Below are 11,584 nucleotides of genomic sequence, written 5' to 3' on the forward strand. Positions count from 1 at the left end.
CACTGTTTTCACTGTCTCACTGGGATCCTGATAGCCAGGCCTCAGTGCTCATAGTGAAAACACCATGTTTTCAGTATGGTTGTTATGTGTCACTGGGATCCTGCTGGTCAGGACCCCAGTGCTCATAGGTTTGTGGCCTATATGTATGTGTCACTGGGACCCTGTCACACAGGGCCCCAGTGCTCATAGGTGTGCATGTGTATGTTCCCTGTGTGGTGCCTAACTGTCTCACTGAGGCTCTGCTAACCAGAACCTCAGTGGTTATGCTCTCTCATTTCTTTCCAAATTGTCACTGACAGGCTAGTGACCATTCTTACCAATTTACATTGGCTTACTGGAACACCCTTATAATCCCCTAGTATATGGTACTGAGGTACCCAGGGTATTGGGGTTCCAGGAGATCCCTATGGGCTGCAGCATTTCTTTTGCCACCCATAGGGAGCTCTGACAATTCTTACACAGGCCTGCCACTGCAGCCTGAGTGAAATAACGTCCACGTTATTTCACAGCCATTTTACACTGCACTTAAGTAACTTATAAGTCACCTATATGTCTAACCTTTACCTGGTAAAGGTTAGGTGCAAAGTTACTTAGTGTGAGGGCACCCTGGCACTAGCCAAGGTGCCCCCACATTGTTCAGAGCCAATTCACTGAACTTTGTGAGTGCGGGGACACCATTACACGCGTGCACTACATATAGGTCACTACCTATATGTAGCTTCACCATGGTAACTCCGAATATGGCCATGTAACATGTCTATGATCATGGAATTGCCCCCTCTATGCCATCCTGGCATTGTTGGTACAATTCCATAATCCCAGTGGTCTGTAGCACAGACCCTGGTACTGCCAGACTGCCCTTCCTGGGGTTTCTCTGCAGCTGCTGCTGCTGCCAACCCCTCAGACAGGCATCTGCCCTCCTGGGGTCCAGCCAGGCCTGGCCCAGGATGGCAGAACAAAGAACTTCCTCTGAGAGAGGGTGTGACACCCTCTCCCTTTGGAAAATGGTGTGAAGGCAGGGGAGGAGTAGCCTCCCCCAGCCTCTGGAAATGCTTTGTTGGGCACAGAGGTGCCCAATTCTGCATAAGCCAGTCTACACCGGTTCAGGGACCCCTTAGCCCCTGCTCTGGCGCGACACTGGACAAAGGAAAGGGGAGTGACCACTCCCCTGACCTGCACCTCCCCTGGGAGGTGTCCAGAGCTCCTCCAGTGTGCTCCAGACCTCTGCCATCTTGGAAACAGAGGTGCTGCTGGCACACTGGACTGCTCTGAGTGGCCAGTGCCACCAGGTGACGTCAGAGACTCCTTGTGATAGGCTCCTTCAGGTGTTAGTAGCCTTTCCTCTCTCCTAGGTAGCCAAACCCTCTTTTCTGGCTATTTAGGGTCTCTGTCTCTGGGGAAACTTTAGATAACGAATGCATGAGCTCAGCCGAGTTCCTCTGCATCTCCCTCTTCACCTTCTGATAAGGAATCGACCGCTGACCGCGCTGGAAGCCTGCAAACCTGCAACATAGTAGCAAAGACGACTACTGCAACTCTGTAACGCTGATCCTGCCGCCTTCTCGACTGTTTTCCTGCTTGTGCATGCTGTGGGGGTAGCCTGCCTCCTCTCTGCACCAGAAGCTCCGAAGAAATCTCCCGTGGGTCGACGGAATCGTCCCCCTGCAACCGCAGGCACCAAAAAGCTGCATCTCCGGTCCCTTGGGTCTCCTCTCAGCACGACGAGCGAGGTCCCTCGAATCCAGCGACACCGTCCAAGTGACCCCCACAGTCCAGTGACTCTTCAGCCCAAGTTTGGTGGAGGTAAGTCCTTGCCTCACCTCGCTGGGCTGCATTGCTGGGAACCGCGACTTTGCAAGCTTCTCCGGCCCCTGTGCACTTCCGGCGGAAATCCTGTGTGCACAGCCAAGCCTGGGTCCACGGCACTCTAACCTGCATTGCACGACTTTCTAAGTTGGTCTCCGGCGACGTGGGACTCCTTTGTGCAACTTCGGCGAGCACCGTTTCACGCATCCTCGTAGTGCCTGTTTCTGGCACTTCTCCGGGTGCTACCTGCTTCAGTGAGGGCTCTTTGTCTTGCTCGACGTCCCCTCTCTCTGCAGGTCCAATTTGCGACCTTCTGGTCCCTCCTGGGCCCCAGCAGCGTCCAAAAACGCCAAACGCACGATTTGCGGGTAGCAAGGCTTGTTGGCGTCCATCCGGCGGGAAAACACTTCTGCACGACTCTCCAAGGCGTGGGGGATCCATCCTCCAAAGGGGAAGTCTCTAGCCCTTGTCGTTCCTGCAGTATTCACAGTTCTTCAGCCTAGTAAGAGCTTCTTTGCACCAACCGCTGGCATTTCTTGGGCATCTGCCCATCTCCGAGCTGCTTGTGACTTTTGGACTTGGTCCCCTTGTTCCACAGGTACCTTCAGACAGGAATCCATCGTTGTTGCATTGCTGATTTGTGTTTTCCTTGCATTCTCCCTCTAACACGACTATTTTGTCCTTAGGGGAACTTTGGTGCACTTTGCACTCACTTTTCAGGGTCTTGGGGTGGGTTATTTTACTAACTCTCACTATTTTCTAATAGTCCCAGCGACCCTCTACAAGGTCACATAGGTTTGGGGTCCATTCGTGGTTCGCATTCCACTTCTGGAGTATATGGTTTGTGTTGCCCCTATCCCTGTGTTTCCCCATTGCATCCTATTGTAACTATACATTGTTTGCACTGTTTTCTAAGACTATACTGCATATTTTTGCTATTGTGTATATATATCTTGTGTATATTTCCTATCCTCTCACTGAGGGTACACTCTAAGATACTTTGGCATATTGTCATAAAAATAAAGTACCTTTATTTTTAGTATAACTATGTATTGTGTTTTCTTATGATATTGTGCATATGACACTAAGTGGTACTGTAGTAGCTTCACACGTCTCCTAGTTCAGCCTGAGCTGCTTTGCTAAGCTACCATTATCTATCAGCCTAAGCTGCTAGACACCCTATACACTAATAAGGGATAACTGGGCCTGGTGCAAGGTGCAAGTACCCCTTGGTACTCACTACAAGCCAGTCCAGCCTCCTACAGTGGGTCATCCTTTGCATTATGATATGTTATTCATTGGCAAAGAAGGATCCCCCTGAGGGCATTAGAGCTCATTCGACCAGAGCTAAGCCTTCTACTTCTGCTCTGGCTAGAGGTGTGCCTGTTGTTGACATATACAAGACAGCAGCTTGGGCTTCCCTCCACACTTTTGGAAAAGATTACTGTGTTGCAGGATTTCTTGGTATAGCAAGACAGTCATCCAACTCCGAGTGCTGCTTTGGGATTCTATCCAAAAGGTGAGGAATCCACAGGTAGATGTATCCATCAGAAGAACAAGTTACTTACCTTTGGTAACTCTTTTTCTGATGGATACAGTATCTACCTGTGGATTCCTCACGGTCCCACCCGCCTCCCCGTTGCCTGGCTGGTTATGCCAAGAATAAAGTTGTTTGTATATTTAATATGTGTGTGTGTGTTTCTGGAAAATTATATATTCAGAATGTATGTTTATATATGGATGTGTATATATATATATATATATATGTACATATATATATATATGTGAAATTGTCATATTGAGTTTGCACATGTTGAGCTTTTGATGCTCCTGTTCACCTGTTCGCCTCAAAGGCACGGTAAAAAAAGTGGGTGAAATTGACGTCAGCACACCGGCGAGGAATTTTTATGTCTCCGATGACGTCAGGCAGAGTTGCGTGCCGAGCCGTACCATTGTGACGTCCTTGTCGACGTGGAGAGCTGAAAAGAAAATATTTCTGTTGAATACTGGCACCTTGGTAGTATTCAAAAGGTTAGGAATCCACAGGTAGATATTGAATTCACCAGATAAAGCGTTGCCAAAGGTAAGTAACTTGTTCTTTATGTAAGTTTATTCTTTTGTTCGGTATTCACAAACTACCATTTGATAGTACCTTTACTACTGTGGAGACTCCTCAGGACAGTGTAGGCAGGACTTTGTCCATATATATTCATTCACTGAAAACAAAAACAAAGGTTACAGGGACGTTATAGTTGGGCTCACATTTTAAATGTACAAAACCGTAGAAATTCAGCAATTAAAGTTAGAGTTATTTCAAGTAACTATAACTCGTGCCCTAAGTTAACTATAAATGGTGCCCCCCTGCCATGCACAGTTATCTCATCAATAATTTTACTGCAAATGTTGTATCAATGAGCTTATAAAAGATGTCATGAGTGATGTAATATCTGGGTTAATTCGCAGTGCATGACGAGTTACTTGAAATAACTCTAACTGCTAAATTTCCATGGGTTTGTACGTTTAAAATGTGAGTCTAACTATAATGTTCTTGTAACCTTTGTTGTTTTCAGTGAATTTCTATGTTTTTTTTAACTTAAAGTAATATTAATTACTTTATGTTAATTCAGCCATGGTCGCCCATGGCGGCCAATGGCAGCATCCTATTTTCTAGTTGTCCCCTAAACCAAACTTCATATATAGCTTATTGTACCATGTAAGAAATTGAGATATAGGTTGAGGGGGTTGAACCCCCATTCAGGCAACAACCACAATCCTTTTCAGTATGGACCCGACTTGTGGGCAACCGCCTATAACCATCCAACCCCGCGCTCCGCATGGCCTTAGGCATGCGTGGCGGGGCATGGCCATAGGGCCTGGACTGTGGCGAGGCCCTGTGGCTAGCCGCCTATAACCACCCAGCCCTGCGCTGTGCACAGTAGGAGTTGACAAGAAAGAACCCACTCGTTAAAGCACTACATGAGATATTGCACTAAAAAAAAGCAAGGATGCAGACACCTCGACCAAGGTTTACAGGTAACTTTTCAAGGTTGCAATACAGAAAAAAACACTTGCTTTGTCTTCACCATTTGCAAGAAATTCAGAATGGTTAGTACTTTACGGAAGCAGCGATTCAAGTTGAGCACCTGCTTTGTTTATATCTGTAAGTGCTTCCAGTTGAGGTTTAATTTCTGTGAAATTACCATTGGGCCAGAATGAATACTACATACGAATGTATCCAAGAAGAGCCACCATTTTGTACAAAATGTCTACCCAACTGGAATACTTTGTACTGGCTAGTTCGTAAGTGCTTCCTCTGGGTAAATGTTTAGTGCATCTCCTACAGCACAGCTGTGTAAAGGACATCAAGGAAATGTCTTCAGTGACCTTGTGTGTCTGTAACTTTGCCAATGTGATTCTTCCTATAGTGTCTTCATCAGGTAACTTTACAAGGTGGAGCTGAAGAGAAAACACACTTGCATGACATGGGGACTGAGGGGGAAGCCTGAAGGCCTCTGAGGTCCAAGCCGGCAGTGCTCCCGAAAGCAGGGAGCTACTTAAATAGTAGTTCCTTGCTTGCGGGATAAATGTTTTTATCTCTTTCCCTGCGCGCATGTTTGCGTGCAGGTAAAGAGATGAATTGTCTGTTTTCAGCAAGCGGGAGCTTTTGTTTGGCGGGGCTGTCAGTTCCAGCCAAGCAAATTCGAACAGCTTCCTCTCAAGGGTGGGCACCTCAGGAGGTATTCAGCATTTGCTGCAGGGAGGTGGCGGTCCCCGGGGCATGGGCGGGCCAAGCATCCCTCCCCAAGGGGCTTTGATAAGCTCTAGGAGGGGGACCTCTGCACCCCCTCCTAAATTTTGGCAATGCCCCCAGGATCAGGCCCACCAAGCAGCAAAATAAAAAGCAAGCGTGGCAGACGTGCTTGCTTCTGTTTTTTTTTAAAATCACAACTAAATTTGGGGAACCACTGCAATTTTCACCGTGATATAAAAAGAAAATACTTTCAAGCTTTGTGGGGGGGGGGGTTACCAGGGACACCCCTGCACCAAGACTAAGGGGTTAGGGCAAACGCCACCTTTTCTTTATTTTTTTTGTTTGTTTCAAAATGGCTGCCAACACTTAATGGTTGAGGTGTTGGCAGCCAGTCAGCTCTCTGCACAAGATCTGGAGTATTTGCAAAGCTTTCGCGCCTCCAGATATACAAATTTGGTTTTATTTCAATATTTCAAAAACTACTGAACGGTTTTACACCGAATAACAAAAAGCCCTTTTTTCTGGACCAAGAGCTACCTTCTTGCCTAAATTGGTGTAATTCCGTCTAGCAGTTCTGGCTGTAGTCACGACTAAGGGCCTAAAGAAGCATTTTGCGAGTTGCAAATAGCGAGTCTTAGTGACTCGCTATTTGCAACTCGCAAAATGTCATGCAGAACGGTGTCTCAGACACCGTCTGCGAGTCGGTATGGGGTCGCAATGACCCACCTCATTAATATTAATGAGGTGGGTCGCAAATTGCAGCCCCATACCGACTATGGGCACTCGCAAACATGGAGGCCTGCTGTAGTCAGCAGACCTCCGTGTTCGTGACTGCTTTAAATAAAGCAGTTTTTTTTTTTAAGTGTAGCCCGTTTTCCTTAAAGGAAAACGAGCTGCACTTAAAAAAAAAAACGAAACCTTTAGTTTCGGTATTTTTTCAGGGCAGGGAGTGGTCCCTTGGACCACTCCCTGCCCTGAAAAAATGTTTTTGGGTCCAGTCACAAACTGGAAGGGGTCCCATGGGGACCCCTTCCAATTTGCGAGTAGGTTACCATCCTCTTGAAGTGGATGGTAACTGCAACACCATTTGGTATTGCATACCACTAGGAATCGCAAATAGGAAGGGAACACCCCTTCCTATTTGCGATTCTGAAATGCATTTTGCGAGTCGGTCCGACTCGCAGAATGCATTTCTGCATAGGAAAATGCGATTTGCAACTCGCAAACGGCAGTTTTTGCCGTTTGCGAGTTGCAAATCCTTTCCTACATCTGGCCCTAAAATCTCTATGGGAAATGCAATTTTCTTTTGCCCCCTCGCCACCCCTGATACCCCCCTAACTTTTTCTCAGCCCCCACTTGGGGGATCACCCTGAAACTTCCATGCACAACAAGATTCTTGGACATACTTTTTTGGAACATTTGAAGATTCGTCAAACAGTGCCAAAGATATAGGTCGAAAACATTATCTCAATGGAAACTAGATCCTAACAATAACTACGTACTAGGTAATAACATGTTTGAAGTGCTTTTCCCAACAGCTTGATGGAAATTATTTATTGTTCCACTATTATTTAAAGCACTTGAACATATGTGTGAAATGTTTATTTTTGCATAAGGATTTTCGGAGAAGATTCTGCCTAAAAAAGGAAAGATTTTCATGTGACTCAGTACATTATCCCCTAATTTCCAACATTATGTTCCTTTCTTCTTATATGCATCAAAAACAACAACTGTGCTTTTCTCCAGCATTGATTTTAAGATAATGTCTTAGAGTATGTTTGAAACCCAATCAGAGTTAGAGCTAGTAAAATTAGTTTATTAGCATATAAAACAGAATAACACTTTCAAGTTTGTAATGTTGGAGGAAAATTGTTAGCAAAATGATTAGGCAAGCCAGTTAAAAGGAAAAAAGCAATGGAGCTAAAATGCATTCTTATTTCAATCCATTCTCTCATAATCAATCCAGATAGCCCTTTCTCTCCCCCCAAAAGAAGTTACACCTCGCTGACAAGTAAAAAGCCGCTTTTCATTTCTAGAGTATCGGTGGGATTCTTAACCAGGCTGAATTTTCCCAAGGATGGGGGTGACCCACATAGTCTAAGGCCATTCAAAAAATTGATAAAAGCAGCATAAGTTGGTTGCTGCATTTGTTTTACATACTTATCTAGGATTGATGGACAGTTATGTTATCAGTTGTGGAACGGTTAGACCTAAATCACTCCAGAGCTCCAACAGACCCTTATCCTCACCACATCTACAACAAAGCCAGTGTATCCATCGCCCGAACTCTGCAAGATGCTGAACTGCTCTTTCACAATAGCTACCTTCCCCGAAGATTGGAAAACGCCTAAGTCAGCCCCTTTCTGAAGAAACCCACAGCCGACCCATCATAGCTCAAGAACGTCCGACCCATCTCGCTGCTAACCTTCCCAGCCAAAGTCCTTGAAGAAGCCATAAACTTGCAACTGCTACAGTTCCTTGAGGACAACAACTCTCTGGATACCTCTCAGTCTGGATTCAGCAGTAACCACAGCATGGAGACAGTTCTTTTTGCAGCCACCAATGACATCTGCACACTCCTCGACTGCGGACACACCGCAGCACTCATACTCCTTAACCTCTCAGCAGCCTTCGACACAGTCTCCCACAGCACCTTAAGCACCAGACTGCACGATGTAGGAATTCTTGGAAAAGCCTTGCAATGGATCCACTCCTTCCTCACTGGAAGAACACAGAGAGTCAGCCTCCCACCCTTCATATCCAAACCAACAGAAGTCAGCTGCGGAGTGCCGCAAGGATCCTCCCTGAGCCCAACACTCGCCACCCGGATGAAGGAGAGCTTCCTCAAGCTCAACTTGGACAAGACTGAGCTCATCATCTTCGGAAACTCCACCTAAGCCTGGGACGACTCCTGGTGGCCCACATCGCTCAGCGCACCACCTACTCTGATTGACCACACCCGCAAACTAGGAATCATCCTCAACTACTCCCTATCAATGACCCGACAGGTAAACGCAGTCACCTCTTCCTGCTGTCACGCCCTCCGCCAACTCTGCAAAATCTTCAAATGGATCCCAGTCGACTGCTGCAAAACAATCACCCATGCCCTAGTCACTAGCAATCTCTAGTACGGCAACACACTCTACGTCGGCATTACAACAAAGAACATCAGGAAACTGCAACTCATCCAAAACGCTGCTGCAAGACTTATCCTGAACCTCCCCCGCCAAGAACACATCTCCCAAAACCTGAGGACCCTCCATTGGCTCCCAGTAGAGAAGTGAATCTACTTCAGACTACTCACCCACACCTACAAGGCTGTGCACAACATTGGACAGGCCTACTTGAACAATCCCATCTCCTTACATAACCCTCAGACCCCAGCAGGCGCTAGCTACCAACCCGCGTATCCAGAAAACCACTGCCTGAGGAAGATCTTTCGCATACCTCGGAGCCAAAAGCTGGAACAACCTGCCCACGCACCTCAGACAAAGCCCATCTCTCACCATCTTTAGGAAGAACCTCAAAACATGGCTTTTCGAATGAGACCCAGACCAACCACCAGCACCTTGAGACCCTCACAGGTGAGTAGTTGCGCTTTATAAAAACTGATTGATTGATTGATGGATTGTTTGAATAGTAACATCTTCTCCTTTTGAACCCTATCTGAAAGATTACCTGAATGAGGTTTGCACATAATATGCCTACAAGGTCTGATAAAACAATTGGTCTGCAGATTTGAGGACTGTTGTTTAGCCTTTTGTGTACAGGAGTAAAATGATGCTTTCAGTCCAATATATACAGATATCACCTGTCTGCCTAAACTCTGGTGCTTGAATATTGCCCCAAGCCTTTGCATTCAACTTCATTACAGATACCAGGAGTTGATCAGGACCCATCGCTCCAGAATACCTAGAACAGCAAAGGAAGTTTTCAATCTTTATTGCTGTTGGAGAAAAAAAAATTGACTGCAGCCCTTTGTGGAGATTAGGATGAGCCTTTTTGATTTATGCTTTGTTTTGAATTATACCTATATTGTTTACCTAGGTACAAAAGCCATTCTTTGTAATACATAGCAATAGGTAATGTTTTTGATCTTGAATTACATTGACTTGATAACATTTGGCAAAATGTTCTTTTTTTTCCTTTCCCCTTTAGATAAATCATACCTTAACAAATCTGCGCAGAATTGTTTCTGTCCTAATCTTTGTTACTTTCTTCATCTTCTAAACTGTTTTATTTGTAAAGCCCTTCATGGCAAGAAGACAGAAATTGTTTTCAAATCATATAATTCAGCTCCCCAGAGAGGGCATACTCCAGGTTACCGTGAAATTGTGTTGTATTTTTTTCCAAATGTTCTTGAGGGAATTTCTGACATGAGGCTACTGAGACTACTGATAGGATTCAGTACTCGAAATGTCAATGATATAATTATCTGAAGCTTGGCAGATCTCAACAAAACATGCAGGCAACCAGTCCTCCACCAAACCATGGCTCTAGAATTTCAAATTGCCTTTCCATTTTGTGAAATTTCTAATGATCCTGCATAAAGGTTCCAGCTTTGATCCTTTTGCAATGGCCATTGTGTATTCACTGAAAGAATAGCGTGGTCACTTAATGTATGCTGTATTACTTATTGGATAGGATATTAAACAGTGCTTTATTGCGAACCAATCAATAATGAGGAACCAGTGGATTCATATATAGTGGGTTTTGCAGGAGAGTCTTCTTCAAAATGTCCAATGATGATTATGACTCTAATTCCCTGATTTAGACAGGAAAATCGACTCTCATTTATCTGGTTGGTGGTATCGCCCAAAGTTCTTCAATCTCAAAACACACTGAAGAGAGAGTTTGTAATTTTACCATTAAGATCACCGAGCAGTAGTATTCAAAAAGGGGGTCCTTGCTTCTCTGTTTCACTTAGCACTTTTGTTATTTAAAATTAACTGTTTTTTGTGTTTTGTAAAAATAGCAAAAAATCTATCATGTGTGACTGTGGATTTTCCAAAATCATTCTAATGGAAATGTACATTTTTTTATTAAAAATACATTTGTACTCTTAATACTGCAATACTCCCGTTGCCACTAATAAATACCAACTGCATGGAACCCTGACTTTGTCCCTGGGTAGTCAGATAAAACATTTCAAGAATGGGCAAAAAAAAAAACACATCTGGAGAAACTAATCACAGGGAACGTCTTGAAGATTTGAGTTGCTTTCATAAAGGAATTTGTTTTACAAGAAATAAACATTATATTACTTCAAATAAACCGTAGAAATGGCAAAACAGAAAGCAGTGTCTCAATGGTGTTTGTGAGAATTTACCAAAATTTAACACCAGTTCCCTTAAAAGTTTCCATTTGAGGCATGTTCCCGTCTTTACTCTAGATAAATAACGCCCTATGACCCAAATCATGGATAGTCCATAGAGTCAATGGTTAGTACATGTTGAGAAAAGTGAGCTTTCATTGTGTGCACAGTATAAAGAACTTAGGCCCATATTTATACTTTTTGACGCAAATCTGCACTAGCGCAGATTTGCGTCAAAAAGTATAACGCCGGCTACCGCCATTCCAACGCACCAGCCGGGCGTCATATTTATGGAATGATGGTAGCCGGCGCTGCGGTCTGATTAGCGTCAAAATAAATTACTCTAACCGGGCAGCGGAGGCGTAGGGAAGACTGGGGATTTTGCGCCAAAGAATGGTGCAAGTCAGGTTAGAGTCCAAATAAAAGACTCTAACCTGACTAGAGTCATTGTTTGACACATGACCCTTTAGGCAAGACAGGAGTCATGCTCCCCTGCCCAATGGCCATGCCCAGGGGACTTCTGTCCCTTGGGCATGGCCATTGGGCACAGTGGCATGTAGGGGGACCCAGGTTAGGCCCCCCCATGCCCCTTCTACATAAAAAAAATACTTACCTCTACTTACTGTAAATGGGTCCCTCATCTATGGGTGTCCTCCAGGGGTGGGTGAGGATGGCAGGGGGTGTCCCTGGGGGCAGGGAAGGGCACCTGTAGA

This window comes from Pleurodeles waltl, chromosome 6 (genome assembly GCF_031143425.1).
Source record: "Pleurodeles waltl isolate 20211129_DDA chromosome 6, aPleWal1.hap1.20221129, whole genome shotgun sequence".
Lineage (NCBI taxonomy): Eukaryota > Metazoa > Chordata > Amphibia > Caudata > Salamandridae > Pleurodeles > Pleurodeles waltl.